At 39.7% G+C, this 20701-nt stretch overlaps 1 long non-coding RNA gene and 1 pseudogene across 1 annotated transcript in view; both read right to left on the bottom strand.

The window, feature by feature from the left end:
• The window catches only part of LOC133042834 (uncharacterized), an 81914-nt gene that overhangs the window by 15286 nt on the left and 45927 nt on the right, over positions 1–20701 (bottom strand). The gene's annotated exons all lie outside the window — the stretch shown is intronic.
• Positions 10133–10905, bottom strand: LOC133042375 (spindlin-1-like; annotated as a pseudogene).

The following is a 20701-nucleotide window of genomic DNA, read 5'->3' as shown; positions in this document are numbered from 1 at the left end:
AACAATATGTAGAGCATAATACCACTTTTATTTTATTGAGAGTGTAGAGATAACGAGAATAGGGGCTGAGAGACTATTACGTAAGCCCCAAAGCTGGTAATCTCTCCTGAGTACTCACTGCCCTTATTTGATCCTATTCATCATCTGGTCCTGTCTTTTTTACTTTTTATGTCATCTAAGCTTACCATTCTCTGAATCATATTGTCATAATGTTATTTCAGAAACAGCATCATTGTTCATGTTTTTGTAGGAAAGCAACATGACTGATGTTGCTATCCCTTTGTTGCCCTTCTCAAGTCCAAACTCCGCAAGGAAGATAGAGAACAGTCTTTCTTAAATGCTGATCTAAATAAGCATAGCATGTCTTCAGGGTAAAGTCTGTACTCCTTGATATCACATGAGGGATAGTCACTCAGTCATGTCGGACTCTTTGCGACCCCACGGGCTGTAGCCCACCAGGCTCCTCTGTCCATGGAATTCTCCAGGCAAGAATACTGGAGTGGGTTGCCATTTCCTTCTCCAAGGATATCACATATGAACCCATTAAACCTATGACCCCTACCTACTTACCTCTGCGTCTCATTTCACTTGTTGCTGGATCCTTGCACAATTTGAATTTAAATCCGATTTAACTATTTCAGGTTTCCTAAGCCTGGCAAGTTCAGTTCTCTGCATCTTTACATATGCTGCTTTTTTCACCAAAGGTAAGCGTATCTCCTCATTTAGTTGCTATTCATCTTTTACAAAGATAAAATCATTGCTGTTTAAAAGCAAACTGACTATAAACTCTTCTGTTAATGCAGACGTTTGTTTCAGTGTAAACTATATCTCCACATTCAGAAGTGGATAAAAGAGAGTGGAGGCTAAAATTCCAAGGTGTCTGTGGACTTTTCCATGAAGCTAAACAAGAACCAGAATAACTTGACTGAGTAGTCCTTTATTTAACTCAGGACAGGCAAAGGAAGTTCTTTTTCAAGGGATATTGAGAATCAATTGTTTTATATGATATCAAAAGTCAATTTGTATTTCAAGAACCAATGTATGGACACCAGGGGGAGAAAACAGGGGGTTGGTGGAATGAATTGGGAGGTTGGGATTGATGTATATACTCTACTATGTATAAACATAGAACTAATAAGAACCTACTGTATAGCAGAGGAAACGCTATTCAGTGCTCTGGTGATGAAGAGAGAATATACGTCTGCAGAGCTGATTCACTTTGCCTCACAGCAGAAAGTAACATAACATTGTGAAATGACTAAACTCCAATAAAAAATAAAATTTAAAAAGCCATAGAGTTGGCCAGGAGTTGAAGAAGCAGAAGAATCTTGAGAGGGAAAAAAAAATGGAGAGGAGCTCTGTTGCAGAAGGCCAGAGCCTCTGGAGGAGTCTAGCCAGTGAGAACTCGTCATAGCCAAGTGGCCACAGTAGGCATTTCTGTCATTCCAACGACATCCCCTTTGACAAACAAGTGTGGACACACCCATCCGCCAGCGTCTCTGAGCACTGGATGCCAGCCGCTCACAGCTGCACCCTTCTCGTGAAAAGTGCCTGCTAACAACAGGAGCAGTTAGTTCAGAAATGCCTGAGAGGTAGCCTGCAGCCAGTGACTGGCTAATGCAAAGGCATAAAAAGCTATCCTTGGTCTCTAGCAAGGAGAATACTGTGCTGCTATTTTCATTCCCGAGCTCCCCCTAGGATCCACAGTTTCCCTAGCTTTTCCCCCTTTTCTATCCTGCTTTCTTCATCCCCTTACAGACATCATTGAAGCCACAAGAAGCCCTGTCTCAGGCTCTATGCCTGAGGAACACAGCCCAGGATAGGGCCCTAAGATTTTCTAGACCAAGATTGTGTAATACTAAATTTTAAAATATATTTTTTTCATAGATGAAAACTCTCCCAATCCCCTCATCTTCTAAAGCTGGTGCTGCCCACATGTATCCATCAAAACACACCCTGGAAAAACATCTTCTTTAAGTTTGCAGAGGAAATCGGAGACGAATGGCTGAGATCCACATGAGGTTGGCAGCAAGCAGAAGGAAGAAAACATCTACAATGAGATAATTCACTAGAAGCTCAGAACCAATCAAAACAATGAGAATATAGATGCCTGCGAATTCACAGAAACAACTGGAAGGAGAGAAGTCTTCCCACCGAAAACGGGAATTGTAGCAGATACAAATGGACGCTCTACCCCACAACCTCTGGGCGTTGTTCAGTTTCCCTCCAGCTGGAACCCGGTACGCTGATAGCACATCCCTGAGGGTTTTCTCCAGTACTACAGCAGAAATACTAATTTAGTCAAGGTACCCTTCATTGCTTTTTCTCCCATTCCGGTCTCATTTTCCCCCACTCTCTTGTTCTTCCTGGAATTATCTCCCAAATAAATTACCTATACCCAAAAAGTTTGGTGTCAGAATCAGCTTTTGAAGGAACTGAAACTTAGGAAGAAGTCCCAGGCTAATTTTATTTAAATGTGCATTTCCCTGAAAAATTATTTCAAGTATCACTTTTCTGGAGATCATTTGTCTGGCCTGCTTCCTCCTCAACTTGCAATTCTTTATCACACCATGAATAAGTCTCATACATTGGAATAACCTCTGTGTGTGTGTGTGTGTGTGTCTGTGTGTGTCTGTGTGTCTGTGTTTCTTTAAGAACTGAGCTCCTTAAAGTTAGAAAAAGTGTTTACATCCCTCTGTATCCCCAGGGCCAAGAACAGTGCCATTATTTTCATAAATGTATCAGAATTATTTCTGCTGTTGAAAACAACATCAGTTCAGTTCAGTCGGTCAGTCGTATCCGACTCTTTGCCACCCCATGAAGTGCAGCGCACCAGGCCTCCCTGTCCATCACCAACTCCCGGAGTTTACTCAAACTCATGTCCATTGAGTCAGTGATACCATCCCACCATCTCATCCTCTGTCATCCCCTTCTCCTCCCACCTTCAATCTTTCCCAGCATCAGGGTATTTTCCAATGAGTCAGCTCTTCGTATCAGGTGGCCAAAGTATTGGAGTTTCAGCTTCAGCATCAGTCATTTCAATGAATAGTCAAGACTGATTTCCTTTGGGATTGACTATTTGGATCTCCTTGCTGTCCAAGGGACTCTCAAGAGTCTTCTCCAACACCACAGTTCAAAAGCATCAATTCTTCAGTGATCAGCTTTCTTTATAGTCCAACTCTCACATCCATACATGACTACTGGAAAAACCATAGCCTTGACTAGATGGACCTTTGTTGGTAAAGTTATGTCACTGATAACAACACAAGCCCCCACCAAAAAAAGGAGGAAAGTCGAGTTTATTGTATCAAATACTTAAGGAGTCCAGAGAAAGATATCCAGGTTTGTCTTTCATTCAAGACTACAAATGACTCAAACAATGATACCAAAATCAATTTCTTCATCTCTGTTTCTCTGGATATGCTACCTTGAAGTTGGTTCCATTTTCCATATGCTTGCAAAATTACTGCAGCAACAATAGTCACTAATCCTGTGAGGTTTATATCCAATACAAAAAACAGAATCTATGCCAGCAGATGCAGAAAGCATAATTACATTTAACTAGCCTCTTGAGAAACCTATATGCAGGTCAGGAAGCAACAGTTAGAACTGGACATGGAACAAGAGACTGGTTCCAAATAGGAAAAGGAGTACATTAAGGCTGTATATTGTCACCCTGCTTATTTAACTTATATGTAGAATACGTCATGAGAAATGCTGGGCTGGAAGAAGCACAAGCTGGAATCAAGATTGCCAGGAGAAATATCAATAACCTCAGACATGCAGATGACACCACCCTTATGGCAGAAAGTGAAGAGGAACTAAAAAGCCTCTTGATGAAATTGAAAGAGGAGAGTGAAAATGTTGGCTTAAAGCTCAACATTCAGAAAACTAATATCATGGCATCTGGTCCCATCACTTCATGGGAAATAGATGGGGAAAGAGTGGAAACAGTGTCAGACTTTATTTTGGGGGCTCAAAAATCACTGCAGATGGTGAGTGCAGCCATGAAATTAAAAGACACTTACTCCTTGGAAGGAAAGTTATAACCAACCTAGATAGCATATTAAAAAGCAGAGACATTACTTTGACAATAAAGGTCCATCTGGTCAAGGCTATGGTTTTTCTAATGATCATGTATGGATGTGAGAGTTGGACTATAAAGAAATCTGAGCACCGAAGAATTGATGCTTTTGAACTGTGGTGTTGGAGAAAACTCTTGAGAGTCCCTTGGACTGCAAGGAGATCCAACCAGTCCATCCTAAAGATCAGTCCTGGGTGTTCATTGGAAAGACTGATGCTGAAGCTGAAACTCCAATACTTTGGCCACCTCATGTGAAGAGTTGACTCATTGGAAAAGACCCTGATGCGGGAGGGATTGGGGAAAGGAGGAGAAGGGGATAACAGAGGATGAGATGGCTGGATGGCATCACTGACTCGATGGGCATGAGTCTGAGTAAACCCCGGGAGTTGGTGATGGACAGGGAGGCCTGGCGTGCTGTGATTCATGGGGTCGCAAAGAATCGGACACGACTGAGCAACTGAACTGAACTGAACTGAGGTATTACATGACCATCCCTGACTGATCACTGCCACCATAGGAATGCTATGTACTAATTGGCTGAAGTCTGGGCCATTTAATTTGTTTCTGAAGCTGGAGAAAGAGTCCCAACTTGAAGCAAAGAGCTGAAACAGGAAGGAGATGATTTCCTGGGGGAAAAAAAAAAGTCAGCGATATTAGTAAGAGAGAGAAAACTGTATGCTAGAAAGCAAGTAATTGATGTTTCACTACAATGAATAAATAATGATGAATGGCAATATACTTAAATACCACAGAATCTCACTGTGATTTTTGAAAGTAAATACTATACTTGCATTTATATCATTTTACATCAAAATATGTATTTAAAAAAGAGACTGAAAGTATCATTTTTGTCTGAAAATTTTCCTGTTTTGATTGATTAGGGCTTTGTTTCTGCACTCAGACTCAATATTTTTGTCTGCTTCAGTGGATAAGAATATTTGTTTTAATAAAAACTTGCTTAAAACTTGGAAACATAGCAGAGTATTTAAATTTAGTTTTAGGACAAGACTGTATGCAATCTCCAGGGAATGGATTTGCCCGATTAACTAGCGTTCTCATTGACTTCAAACATTGAGAGTTGATATTTTGAGAGTGAATGTTACAAGGTCCTGAAAGAACTGGGCACAGTTTAATATTTATGTAACAAACACAAGAGACATATGAAAAAGTGTCTGGAGAAATCCAAATTATTCTGTGGTGCCTAATTCACCAATTAGAGCAGTAAAAAATAGCATTGTGTTTAAAGTGGAAAATAAAATTTCACTTCATAATATTCATTTTTCAGTTTTCAAAGTTAAGTGAACAATTCTTATTGAATTAAAGTGTTTAACTACACACTAATTTCATGAAGAAATGACAGTAAAAAACACTGATGTATGGCAAAAGCCATCACAATATTGTAATTATCTTCAAATTAAAATAAATATTTTTTTAAAAAAGCATTGATGATAATGTACATTGGATTTTTTAAAGAAAGTCTTACAAAAAATTTCTTAAAACTAATGAAATACCTTTAAATATAAAAATATCTAGTGTATTTTAAGATATGTATTATATTTTTCATATTTTTTCCTATCAGAAATGTATCCTAAAATAACCAGAAATGAGGGTAATGAAAGAGTACTTAGACTTCTTTCATAAATTTTAGTTACCTCTCCTTTCTCTTAACCCTGCAAGTGCTGCAAGCCCTCCTACAAATTCCTGGAATGCAAAGCTGAGTCTGGCACTTTTTGATTTCATATTTTTTTTTGCACTGAAAATCAACAAGGGTAGGGGCTTATCATCTCCTGCATAAATCAGTGGTGTGATTTGGCATTATGACTAGGGAGTAGTCCCACTGTCTTGAAAAATTAAGAAAATGAAATATTTTTTTTCCTATTTCTCAACCTGGAAAGGGAAGACGCAAGTTCAAACTAAATGGAAACAGTCTCCTAAACCAACAGTAGTGAAGTATCTGTGGCTTCATTGGAGAAGAAAAGGAGAGTATTTTGGTTTAAACGCTGGCAAATTTGAGGGATCATATGACAATCTTTTCCATTCCTTGTCATGGATATTGCCAAATTCTAAAACCATATTTCTTGACCATTGAGCAGAGTAGGGTACCTGAACTGAAGGAGAAATTTTCAAGAGATAGTAACATTCTCTCCTTGGTTTTTTATTCCTTAAGCATCAAGCCCAGGTAGACTCAAATGAAGTGTAGGCAACCCTTCACTTGAGAAGTCAAATACACCTGGCACTGTAGAAGACGCATTTGGATACAGAGTGGGAGAAACCTCTCAATGAGAAGAAGGCAAAGTTACTGGAAGATAAATACAAGTTTAACTAGTAGATTGTTAAATATAATTGTAAGAAAAAATATTCCCATTTGAAGTATTTTAGTTGTGGACCAGAGAATCCTAGCTTTGAAAGCTGTTGCTGTTGTTCAGTGACTCTTTGCGACCCCACGAACTCTAGACCGCCAGGCTCCTCTGTCCATGGCATTCTCCAGAATACTGGAGTGGGCAGCCTTTCCCTTCTCCAGGGGATCTTCCCAACACAGGGATCAAACCCAGGTCTCCTGCACTGCAAGCAGATTCCTTACCATCTGAATTACCAGGGAAGCCCAAAAACAAACATAGAAAACAAGAAACCTAAATATATTTAACAGGCACATTTAGTTAGTTACACTGAGCATTCTATTTAGAATAGAGAATGCATAAAAAGGATGGTCTGCTTTTAAAGTCTTCCTTTGAAGCTTTACATGGCAGCCCAACATCACACACACACACACACACACACACACACAACGCAATAATACTACAGCAGATCAATGATAAAGGCCAATACATTTTATACAGAGACTCATGCCTTGTGTTGCCACAAGTCCTATGATAATTTTGGAAATTAATGTTGTATTCCTAGAACAAGGACCCGACATTCCCACGCCAGGAAAGTGCGAACAATGAATGCAGATCTGAAACATGAGCCTACGAAGCTTGAAATACTCAGCTGGGAGCAGAGTTAGTCATGGGTCAGGAAGTGTGGTTTAAGCTACAAAAGGAGAAAAAATGAGGAAAAATAGGAAAAACAACAGAAAACCCTTCCCCTTCCTTCAACCCTAAAGGCAATAAATGGAACAATGATTAAAATGATGATAATAAATTACATGCCATGCTCGTCTGGAAAGTGGCAGATGATGTGGTGTTAAAAGTTACTAAAGGTGCCGGCAGAACAACCACAGTGCAAGTCTTTAAGTAACGCAAGATGTGTTTCAACTGACTCAACCCTCAGGGTACCTCCAAAGAACTTTGTCATTCAGCCTACAGTCACTGTGTCTTACTCACGCGGTGCACGCTGAACAACTCACTCCCCGGGCCGTTTGTGTCCACCTTGGCTCGGGGAGCTGGGCTCAGCCTTGAGAAGCACGTGCAGAAACTCACAAGAGCCCCCAGCAGTACAGACGGCAGATCTGTAGTGTGACCCTTGTATTTGTGACACTCGCGACAGCTGCATTTACGTGCTGCACGAGGCGACCGTCCACCAGTCCAGACCCAGCCTCCCTGAAGGCAAACAGGGACATCACGCGGACCACACAGAGGCCAGCCTCGAAACCACATCATCTCTAACGTCAGGAAGGGCCACGAGAGAGGTCGCCAGAGCCGGTGCCTGATCAGAGCATAGGCATTTACGCTGTCTGCCCAAATAGTAGGTAAGATTTTCCATCACTACAGGACTGGTTTCACGAACCATTTTCCTCCTAGCTTTCAAACTGTCAGGGATCCTCCAGAACAAAGCGATAGGCTGATGCTTTGCTGCTAAATGAACCACTTTTGCAGCTCTATTCTAGTTTCAGCAAACTTGCAGGGAAGGTTACGCTGACTAATGGGTGCTATCAGTCACACCCGCAAGCCAGAGCAGGTGGCTGACCCTGACGTGGCAGGACTCATCGAATGGAATGAATCCACATCAAGAGTATACACCATGATCAAGAACGTACAGCACCGTGAAAGGGGTTGGGAATTTCAGCTGTTAATTGTTCAGACAATTCTCTGAGGCAGAAAGCTGACAGGGCAAAGCCTTCTGACCATAACCACACACCAGTAATAACAGCAATAAAACTAAAGCTATCCCAGAGAACTTGTCAAAAGGCAACAGTGCCATTCTTAACTTCACATTTCTAATATAAAAGTACCATGTTCTTCCAGGAACTTACCAAATACTCATAAACCACGGATACACTATTGACTTTTAAATCCACGTACTGAAATCCAGTTACTAATTTGTACAAATAATGGACCATATGCGCCATCCAAAATACACCTGCATTACCCAGTGTGGACCGAGAACCTGGGTTTTGCTTTAGAAAAGTATTTATAATAAAAAATGGACAAAGCTTAGAATGAAAGGCAGACTTTACCCAGATTTCCAATTGTTTTGTAAATTCTAATGTGGATCATTAACTGTTCACAAGTGATTCATGCTTAAATTTAGCTTTAAGCCTCCAGATTGAAATGATGCTCTGGACTACTGAATTTTAAAACAAGCTGAATGTCCCCATGTGCTTCCTGTGCCAGAATTTAATTTTAAATGAACAGCAGTAATGCACAAAATATAAACGACTTGGGTCAAACACTTCAGTTAAACTGGAGAAAATTATTTAACTCCCACCCCAACCACAAAGAAAGGACTGCCAATGAAGTGTGTGTGTGTGTGTGTGTGTGTGTGCGCGTACATATATATACTATGTATATATACACACTAATATAGATAGGTAGGTAGGTAGATATACATACATATATATATATATATATATATCAAATAAAAGGCAGTAATGAAAGGGTTAACGGCGAGGCCGATCTCCCCCAGGAGGCCAGAGGTCCCCAAGCCCAGGAGGAGACAAATAACAAACAGCAGACAATTTTTTTTTTTTTTCTACATTCCTCTGCTCCTGCTTTAGCCACTGTGGGAGGCTCCTTTAATTCTGTGTTGCTATGACAACAGCCAGTTCTGCCTGGAAGTAACTTTTTTCCAACCTTGAGCTGCTAATTGCCCAACCAAACAATAGCTCTTACTCAGGGAAATGTTTTTCTTAAGGTATGTTAATGAAACTATGTATCTTGTTTGGAGGTCTGTTTTCCTCCAAGACTTACACCACACATCTTACCCAGACAACTCTGGTCCAGAGAGGACTCCCCTTGTGCAGATATGTATGTTGTGGGGTGCAGCTCTCTCAGTCTTGAGGGGTTTCCTTCACCTATGATCAACGAGTAATAAGATGCCTTGCTAAAAACTGGCAAGCGGGTACTCTGCTGCCCCCTTCCGATGTCTGCGTCAGAAGCTTTCTCTATCTCTTTCATATTTTAACAAAACTTTGCTACACAAAAGCTCCAAGTGCTCAAGCCAGGTCGCTGGCCTCAGAAGGAAACCTTCTCCTCTGGAGGCCAAGAATCCTGGCTCCTGGCATCGCTATAGCTCATAGCCACAACCTTTCAATAACAAAAGTACAAAAAGATGCTTGCATTACGGAAGCAGAATAAGAGTGTCAAGAAGGAAGGGGAACGTGGATAAAATTTATTCCAGTTTTAAATGACTCTGATACTAGCTTAACTTACACCAGTGTGCTGGTTGCTCGGTTGTGTCTAACTTTTTGCAATGCGTGGTCTCTGACCCACCAGGCTCCTCTGTCCGTGGAATTCTCCAGCAAGAATACAGGAGTCAGTAGCCATTCCCTTCTGCAGGGGATCTTGCCAACTCAGGGATCAAACCCATGTCTCCTGCATTGCAGGTGGATTCTTTACTGTCTGAGCCGGCAGGGAAACCTCAGCTTTTACCAGACTTGCCTGTGACTCCCTTCCAAACAGACAGACTTCTTTTAAGAGGAAGGAGTTCCTTACACAAAATCCGTTGTATTCACATAAATCTGTACTATTCAGAACAAAACCAGTTCTGCTGGAAGAGATCTGTGTTCTTAGGGATATTTAAGTTTCCATTAAACTGGAAAGCAATCAAGTCTTTATGTCTACAAATTATACATTTAATAGTTCCACAAATTTGGCAAAGTTCGTGACATCAGGATGTTTTCACCAGATCGTAGGCAAAAATATGGAAGTCGTCATCAAACTTGATGAGCTAGACAGATGGTGTGGCTTCTACTTGATGAATGACCATGCTAGTCCTTTCAGAGCCATCTTCTTTGGCCTTTTCCACTTGTTTGCCTACCAGGCTGTCTGCAACTTCTCCCAGTTCCCTTTCTGCTGGAGGTGAATCATTAGAATCGGACAGAATGTGAAGGTTGCCTTCTTTATAATCGTCTAAGAGCTGGTACATGTACAAGACAGGGTCTTTTTCTAGATGATGGAAAGCCATGTGTTCATTATAGGGGTGTGTGCTAAGACCACTCCCCTGCACTCATCTTTAGAACAAACGTGTGCCCCACTGCTTTGCTGATCGTGTCGGCTAGGTGAGCATCACTGATTTGAAATGTTATCATTGTCTTCCCTATCGGGGAGGATTTCAAGTGCAGAAACTCATCTTTATTAAATTCTAGTACCTAAACGCGGTCAAATCCATCACATTTTATAAGATACAAAGAAGGACTTACAGGCACCCGGTCCAGGGTGGTTCCTTTCCACTGGGTGAGGAGGCCGTTCCCTCTGTCCGCCTGTGCTGAATCCTGCAGCCTCCACTGTTCCACTGGGCTGGGAAACAGGTTGGCTCCACCCCGCACTGCTTGGTTGTTCTTTACGGGATGTCCATTTCTTCACAATACTTGCTGATCCACCTGCATGGCCTGCATCAGCTCTGGACCGCTGGCCAGGGGTCTTCCCAAACGGGGTCTCCATTCATCTGCGTTTAAGTGAACAGCAGAGGTGCCGGACTAGGGTGAAAATTCAGTATGCTGCAATTTGAAACTTTCCACGGAATTTCAATATTCTTCTTCATCCATCATCCCAAGCACTCGATTCTTGTTTTTGTTTTTCACAAGTTTAGCAAAAATATGGGATTACTATAAACAAAATTTCCACCACAGTGCACTGTACACACCTGTGTTCCAAGTCCACCTCTCTCCCCATAATGCTTCCAAACTGTTTAGGTATTTAACTCATTTTGAGGTTATTTGTGTATGGTGTAAGAAAATGTTATAATTATTTACCTGTATCTGTACCATTTTCTTGCACCACTTATTGAAGAGATCTTTTCCCTGTTATATTCTTGCCTCTTTTGTAGTAAATAAATTGACCATAACTACATGGGTTTATTTCTGTTCACTTGATCCATGTTTCTATTTTTGAGCCAGTACCATACTGTTTTAATTAATGTATCTGTATTGTATAGTCTGAAGTCAGGGAGTATTAATATCTCCAGCTTTGTTCTTTTTTCTCAAGATTGCTTTAAGTATTAAGGGAGTTTTGTGGCTCTACATAAACTGTAGGATTCTAGCTATGTGAAAAATTTGATGGATATTTTGATAAGGATTGCATTAAATCTGTACATTAGTTTGAGTAGTATTAATAGCTCAACAATATCACTTTTGCCAATTTGTGAATGTGAGATATTTACATTTCTTTGTATCATCTTCAATTTCCTTCATCACTGTGTTATAGTTCTTAGAGTTTAGAGTGTAAGTATTTCCTTGTTTTTAACGCAATTTAAAAGGGATTTTTTTCTTAATTTCCATTTCCGATAGTTCATTGTCAGTGTATAGAAAAGCAACAGATTTCTGTATATTAATCTTGTGTCATGCAAATTTACTGAATTCATTCATTAGTTTAATAGTCTTTTTCATGGTGATTTATGGCTTCCTATATAGAGTATCAAGTCATCTGGGAAGAGTGAGAGCTTTACTACTTCCCCTCCTACTTGGATGTCATTTATTTCTGTATTTATGTCTGATTGTTGTGGCTAGGATTTCTGATACTATATTAAGTAGAAACAGAGAGAGTAGGCATCATTGTATTGTTCCTGATTTTAGAGAAAAAGTTTTCAACTTTAAACCACTGAACATGCAATTAGCTGTGGGTTTGTTATGAATATATGGTTGCTGTGAGTTGAGATATATTCCCTCTAAAACCAACTTTGATGGAGTTTTTAACATGAATAAATGATCATTTATTCAAGTGCTTTTCTTGTATCTATTGAAGTGATCTTGTGATTTTTATCTTTTTTAAAAAATGTAGTGTATCACAATGATTGATTTCTCAATATTGCAGCATCCTTGCATTCCTGAAATAAAACCAACCTGACCATGGTCCATGATTCTTTTTAAATATTGTTGAATTATGTTTGCTAATATTTTGTTGAGGAATTTTGGCTCTGTCAGATATTTGCTACTGTTGTTCAGTTGCTAAGTCACGTCCAACTCTTTGTGATCCCATGGGCTGCAGCACGCCAGGCTTCCCTGTCCTACATTATCTCCCAGAGTTTGCCTAAACTCATGTCCATTGAGTCGGTGATGCCATCAAAGAGTTGCATCATCTATGGCTCCTTTCTTCTCCTGCCCTCAATCTTTCCCAGCATCAGAGTCTTTTCCAATGAGTCAGTTCTTCGCATCAGGTGGCCAAAGTATTGGAGCTTCAGCTTCAGTATCAGTCTTTCCAATGAACATTCAGGGTTGATTTCCTTTAGGATTGATTGGTTTGATCTTGCAGTCCAAGGGACTCTCAAGAATCTTCATCACACCACAGTTCAAAAGCATCAATCGAATCGGGATGGGGAATACATGTAAATCCATGGCTGATTCATGTCAATGTATGACAAAACCCACTACAATATTGTAAAGTAATTAGCCTCCAACTAATAAAAATAAATGAAAAAAAAAAAAGCATCAATCGGTCAGCGCTTAGCCTTCTTTATGGTCCAACTCTCATATTCATACATGACTACTGGAAAAACAATAACTTTGACTAGACGGACCTTTGTTGGCAAAACAATATCTCTGCCTTTTATGCTGTCTAGGTTTGTCAAAGCTTTTCTTCCAAAGAGCAAGTGTCCTTTAATTTTATAGCTGCAGTCACCATCTGCAGTGATTCTGGAACCCAAGAAAATAGATCTCTGTTTCCATTGTTTCCCCATCTATTTGCCATGAAGTGATGGGACTGGTTGCCGTGCTCTTGGTTTCTTAACTGTTGAGTTTTAAGCCAGCTTTTTCACTCTCCTCTTTCACCTTCAAGAGGCTTTTTAGTTGCTCTTCACTTTCTACTGTTGGGTTGGTGTCATCTGCATGTCTAAGGTTATAGATATTTCTTCTGGCAATCTTGATTCCAGCCTGAGCTTTAGCCAGCCCAGCATTTCTCATGATGTACTCTGCATATAAGTTAAATAAGCAGGGTGACAATATACAGCCTTGTCATATTCCTTTCCCAATTTGGAACCAGTCCATTGTTCCATGTCCGGTTCTACCTGTTGCCTCTTGACCAGCATACAGATTTCTCAGGAGGCAGCTAATGTGGTCTGATATTCCCATCTCTTTCAGAGACCCACACAGTCAAAGGCTTTAGCTTAGTCAAGGAAGCAGAAGTAGATGTTTTCCTGGAATTCTCTTGCTTTTTCTATGATCCAACAGATGTTCGCAATTTAATCTCTGGTTCCTCTACCTTTTCTAGATCCAGCTCGTACATCTAAAGCTCTCTGTTCACATACTGATGAAGCCTGGCTTGAAGGCTAGCTTGGCACTGGAGCACAAAGTGAAGCAGGACCCAGACTCACAGAGTTTTGCCAAGAGAACACACTGGTCATAGCAAACATCCTCTTTCAATGACACAATAAACAACTCTACACATGGACATCACCAGATAGTCCATACCAAAATCAGATTGACTATATTCTTTGAAGTCAAAGGTGGAGAAGCTCTGTATAGTTAGCAAAAACAAGCCCAGGAACTAACTGGTCCTTATTGCAAAATTCAGACTTAAATTGAAGAAAGTAGAGGAAACCACCAGACAATTCAGATAGGACTTAAATCAAATCCCTTATGATTATACAGTGGGAGAGACAAACAGATTTAAGGGATAAGATGTGATAGAGTGCCTGAAGAACTATGGTCAGAGGTTCGTAACACTGTACATGCGGAGGTGACCAAAACCATCCTCAAAATAAAGAAATGCAAGAAGGCGAAATGGCTGTCTGAGGAGGCCTTACAAATAGCCGAGAAAAGAAGAGAAGCTAATGGCAAAGGAAGAAAGGAAAGATATACGCATCTGAATGCAGAGCTCCAAAAAAAAAATCAAGGAGAGATAAGAAAACCTTCCTCAGTGATCAACGCAAAGAAATAGAGGAAAACAACAGAATGGGAAAGACTAGAGATCTCATCAAGAAAATTAAAAATACCAAGGGAACATTTCATGCAAAGATGGAGTAAAGACAGAAACAGTATGGACCTAACAGGAGCAGAAGATATTAAGAAGAGGTGGCAAGACTAACAGAAGAACTGCACAAGGAAGGACTTAATAACCCTGATAACCGTGATGGTGTGATCAGTCACCTAGAGCCAGACATCCTGGAGTGTGAAGTCAAGCAGGCCTTAGAAAGCATTATCAGATATACTGGCCTATAATTTTATTTTTGTAATGTCTTCTGTTTTTGCCTCAGTGTAATGGTGGCCATGTAAAATAAATTTGGGGGTGTTTCTTCTTCTTCAGAATATTTTGAAAGGGATAAGTATTAGCTCTTTATTATATGTTTGCCTGAATTGTCCCGTTAATCTATACTGTCTCAGATTTTTATTTGCTGTGAGTTTTTTTATTACCGATTAAATTTCACTGCTGGTGATGTCTTTCCAATTATTTCTTTTTCTTGATTCAGCCTTAGCAAGTTTAATGCTTATAGAAATTTATCCATTTCTTCTAGTTTGTTTAATATGTTGGCATATAACTGTTTACAGTGTTATCTTGTGATTATTTAACTCTGTTTTAGCAGTTATAATTTCTCCTTTTTCATTATTTATTTTGGTCATTTTCTTAATAAGTCTGGCTTAACTGTTAACAATTTATCTTTAAATTAAAAAAAAAACAGCTCTTGAAGATTTTCATATTTTCTGTTTTGATCTCTGATTGGTTTCCGCCCTGATTTTCATTATTCCCTTTTTTCTGCTGATGTTGAGCTTTGTCTATTCCTCTTTTTATAATTTCTTTAGAAGGTAGATTAGCTTTTTGCTTTCATTTTTTGTTGTTCCTTGAGGTAGGCCACTGCAAGTTTACAGCTTATAACTGCTTTTGCTGCCATGCATAGATCTTGGAGAAGGAAATTGCAACTCGTTCCAGTATTGTTGTCTGGAGAATTCCATGGACAGAGAAGCCAACAGGCATCGCAAAGAATCAGCCTCAAAACTGAGCAACGGAGCACACAGATTCCTGAAAGTTTTAATTTTTTTAAATTTTTCTCAAGGTATATTCTGACATCTTCTCTGATTTCTTTATGAATCCCTTGATTTTGAGTAGCATGTTATACTCTCTCCACTTGTTTATCTTTTCCCACATTTCATCCTCTGATTGATTTCTAGTTTCATCATGATATGTAGATGATAACCACTTTAATGGCAGAAAGTGAAGATGAAACAAGGAGCCTCTTGATGAAGCTGAAAGAGAAGAGTAAAAATGTTGACTTAAAACTCAATATTCAGAAAACAAAGATCATGGCATCCAGTCCTATCACTTCATGGCAAATAGACAGGGAAACAGAGGAACTTGCCAGATTTCCTGTTCTTGGACTCCAAAATCAATGTGTACTGTGACTGCAGACATGAAATTAAAAGACAGTTGCTCCTTGGAAGAAAAGCTTTGACAAACCTAGACAGCATATGAAAAACCAGAGACATCACTTTGCTGACAAAGTTCTGCATAGTCAGAGGTATGGTTTTTCCAGTAGTCACGTACAGATGTGAGAGTTGGACCATAAAGAAGGCTGAGTGCAGAAGAATTGATGCCTTCAAATTGTGGTGCTGAGAAGATATTTGACAATCCCTTGGACTGTAAGGAGATCAAACCTGTCAATCCAAAAGGCAACCAACCCTGAAGATTCATTGGAAGGACTGATGCTGAAGCAGAAGCTCCAATACCTTGGCCACCTGATGTGAAGAGCTGACTCATTGGAAAAGACCCTGATGCTGGGAAAGATTGAGGGCAAGAGGAGAAGGGGATGACAGAGGATGAGATGGTTGAATGACATCACTGATTCAATGGACAAGAATTTGAGCAAACTCAGGGAGACAGCGAAGGACAAGGAAACCTGGTGTGCTGCAGGACTCTTCATGGAGTCAAAAAGAGTCAGACAAAGCTCAGTGACTGAACAAAAATATTGTTGTCAAAAAAAAAGCTTGGTATAATTTCTGTCTTCTTATTCATTGAGATTTGTTTTGGAGCATAGCATGTGATTTAGCCTGAAGACTATTTCATGTACCCTTAAAAGTAATATGTATTCTATTATTTTTGGATGGATTTCCTATAGATATCTCTCAAGTACATCTGGTGTAATGTTTCACCCCTATTTTCGTATTGATTTTCTCTCTGGATAATCTGTCCATCGATATAAGTGGGGTTATAAAGTTTATTTTTATTACATCATTGTCAATTTCTCTCTGTGTGCCTGTCAAAATTTGTTTTATATATTTAGGTGCTCCTATATCAGGTTCTGAGAAAAGAAGAGAAGTGAAAGGCAAAGGAGAAAGGGAAGGATATACCCATTTGAATGCAGAGTTCCAAAGAAAAGCAAGGAGAGATAAGGAAACCTCCTTAAGTGATCAGTGCAAAGAAATAGAGGAAAACAATAGAATGGGAAAGGCTAGAGATCTCTTCAAGAAAATTACAGATACCAAGGGAACATTTCATGCAGAGATAAGGTCAATAAAGGACAAAACCAGAAAGGATTTAACAGAAGCAGAAGAGATTAAGAAGTGGTGGAAAGAATATATAAAAAAGCGTATGAAAAAGGTCTTAATGACCCAAATAACCATGAAGGCATGGTCACTCATCTAGAACTAGACATCCTGGAGTATGAAGTCAAGGAGGCCTTAGTGAGCATTACTACAAACAAAGCTAGTGAAGGTGATGGAATTTCAGCTGAGCTATTTCAAATCCTCAAAGATGATGTTAAAGTACTGCACTCAATATGCCAGCAAATTTGGAAAACTCAGCAATGGCCCATGACTGGAAAAGGTCAATTTTCATTCCAATCTCAAAGAAAGGTAATACCAAAGAATGTCCAAACTACCACACAATTGCACTCATTTCTCATGCTGGAAAAGTAATGCTCAGAATCCTTCAAACTAGGTTTCAACAGTAGATGAACTGAGAACTTCCAGATGTACAAGCTGGATTTAGAAAAGACAGAGGAAGCAGTCACCAAATTCCCAACAACTGTTGGATCATAGAAAAATAAAGAGAATTCCTGGAAAACATCTACTTCTGCTTCATTGTCTACACTAGAGCTTTTGACTGTGTGGATCACAGCAAAGTGTGAAAAAATCTTAAAGAGATGGAAATGCCAAACCACATTAACTGCCTCCTGAGAAACCTGTATACAGATCAATAAGCAACTGTTACAGCCAGACATGGAACAACAGACTGGCTCAAAATCGGGAAAGGAGCACGTCAAGGCTGTGTACTGTCACCCTGCTTATTTAACTTATATGCAGAGTACATCATGAAAATGATGGGCTGGATGAAGCACAAGCTGGAATCAAGATTGCCAGGAGAAATATCAACAACCTCAGATATGCAAATACCACACTACTGGCAGAAAGCAAAGAGGAACAAAAGAGCTTATTGATGACGGTGAAAGAGAAGAGTGAAAAATTTGACTTAAAATGCAACATTCAAAAAACTAAGATCCTGGCATCCTGTCCCATCACTTATAGCAAATAGATGGGGAAAAAGTGGAAACTGTTACAGATATCATTTTCTTGGGCTCCAAAATCACTGCCGATGGTGACTGCAGCCATGAAATTAAACTACACTTGTTCTTTGGGAGGAAAGTTATAACAAATCTAGATAGGATATTAAAAAACAGAGACATTACTTTGCCGACAAAGGTCTATATAGTCAAGGCCGTGGTTTTTCCAGTAGTCATGTATGGATGTGAGAGTTGGACCATAAAGAAAGCTGAGTGCTGAAGAATTGACACTTTCCAACTGTGGTGCTGGAGAAGACTCTTGAGAATACCTTGAACAGCAAGGAAATCAAACCAGTCAATCCTAAAGGAAATCAACCCTGAATACTCATTGGGAGGACTGATGCTAAAGCTGAAACTCCAATACTTTGGCCACCTGATGCAAAGAGCTGACTCATTAGAAAAGACTCTGATGCTGGGAAAGATTGAAGATGGGAGGAGAATGGGACGACAGAGGGTGAGATGGTTGGATGGCATCACCAACGTTTTGGACATGAGTTTGAGTAAGCTCCAGGAGTTAATGATGGACAGGGAAGCCTGGCATGCTGCAGTCAATGGGGTGGCAAAGAGTTGGACACAACTGAGTGACTGAACTGAACTGAAGTAATTCCTTGATGGCATGTTATGTTAAAGCTTAATTGAAGGACACTCTAAGTTTGATTCTGAAGCTTATCTCAGTAATCTATCATTTAAATGCAAATCTGATGCCCCATGACCTGCAACCAGGAGACGTGCATGTTGGGAAAGACAAAATTTAAAAGACTATCTCCAACCTGGATAGAAGGACCCTTATCAGGTACTCTTAGCTAGCTCATGCACAGTGAAACTGAAAGGAATGGACTCTTAGATTAATTTTCACTAACAAAAGACCCCTTCACTGTACTGGCCTGTGAAGAGAGTGACTGACTTCAAAATCACCTTAAAACAATGCTCAACCAAAGGAGAAACTATACTCACACCATGATGAGAAGAGGACATCAGAAATAGACAGATTGCCCAAGATCCTAGACCTGACTTATGATCTTTTATAATGTTTCCTTGACTTCTTGGAGCTTTGCAAGTGAATCAAATGTGGGCATGATCTTATGCTAATTTTAAAAATCAATCCAATTGTTGAGTTTGTGGCCAATTACCTGCGTCTAGTACTTCTGGATGACCTTGGTGGGTTTCTCCACTCCAAGGCTCTTGGGAAATTTATTCTATAATAAAAGAAAGAAATCATATTTCTGTTTAGGCCAGTACTGATATTGCTATACGGAATACCCTCCCCTAGCCAATCATTAATGCTTACTCTGATGCTAGCTATAAATGTGAATTTTCCTCTATTACTTAGGCTCAATCAGAGCAACAATAGAAATTTCAGCTAAGAAATAAGACCTCCCAGAATTATGGGGTATATTTATGTAGTTTACACCAGGCTATGGTAATTTAAGTTTAAAGGCTCCTCTGTGGTGGGAACAATTAAATCATACTAAGGATTAACAGTCTAGAAACACTAGGACACTGGGCTGGGTAATGATGGACAGTACTAATATAATATTTCCTTAAATGTAAGAATTGATGCAGAACAGGCTAAGTCAGATGACGTGGGACATATTGGACCATATCTAACGGAAGTTCTTGGCTTAATGCTTACTTATGACTTTTCTAATACACTAGCTATGTTGTTAGTATTTCACCTGTTTTACAGAATTGGTGGTTTCTTACATTGCCAAATTGTGTGATTAATCCTCTGACAAAATGATGATATATAGTTCCATGTAAGCTCAATGATGATAATACTGTAATTCTAGATATAGGAAGAAGCAACAAGAGGGAATATTCTTCTTGACCATAAGATAGGAGGTCCAGAGACTTTTTGGCAACTGTTAATGAGGCCTAGTTCAAAGATAGTGAATTGAGTAGTGTATTAGAAAAATTTTCACCTGGCTTGGGAATGAGCATTCCTAGCACCATGGGACAAAAGGGTCATGAAATGCCCCCCAAATAATAGTCAGATTTACTACCATGAAGGGGGCTCTCCTGATGGAAATGAGCACTTTCCATCTGCCTCTATACAGATTAAATCATGAGCTGCTGCAGCTGCTTGCCTTCAATACCCCCCTGAAGGGAGTTCAGGGTGGAGATCAGGAAAGTCACTACTCTGTTCTCTGGGAAAAACTAGCAGGACAGGCCTTCGGATAGTTACATATTTCCAGGAGAAGATATTATGAGCCCAAATTTTGCATCTTCTCATACCTAGAGATAGACTAAGATCATTAACAGTGATATCTGATTTGGCTATTAGGTAGAATATTACAATTAAAAGTCAAAATGGAGTAGCTATGGTTCAGACATTCAAGGAAATAACAGATGATACTATGGGTGTGATTTCACACAAGTCCTTGTATGGCTAAGAACTTGAGTCTTCTGAGCTGTGTCAGACTTATACTGAGAGTTTACACCTTGTCTTGGGATCCAGGATGAACCCCCAAGATGACAGATGAAAGCTTATGGCGTGGTCTCTGAAGGAGAAGCTTTAACTCCAGGACCAAAGACAGTCTCAGTCACTCAGAGCTTTGTGTAATAGAAATTTTATTGAAGTGCTAGTGACAGAAAAAAGCTTCTGACATAGACATCAGAAGTGGGTAGAAGGATTACCTGCCTTGCTTGTTTTAAGCAGGGCATTGTATACTTTTCTGCTAGCTGTTGAGAATAGAAAAAAAAATACCTCAAGGCTGTGAAAATTTTGCCCAGACCCTTTCTCATAACATACAT

Source organism: Dama dama, chromosome 21 (genome assembly GCF_033118175.1).
Source record: "Dama dama isolate Ldn47 chromosome 21, ASM3311817v1, whole genome shotgun sequence".
In the NCBI taxonomy this organism is placed as follows: Eukaryota; Metazoa; Chordata; class Mammalia; order Artiodactyla; family Cervidae; genus Dama; species Dama dama.
This window is presented reverse-complemented; position numbering and strand designations above follow the sequence as displayed.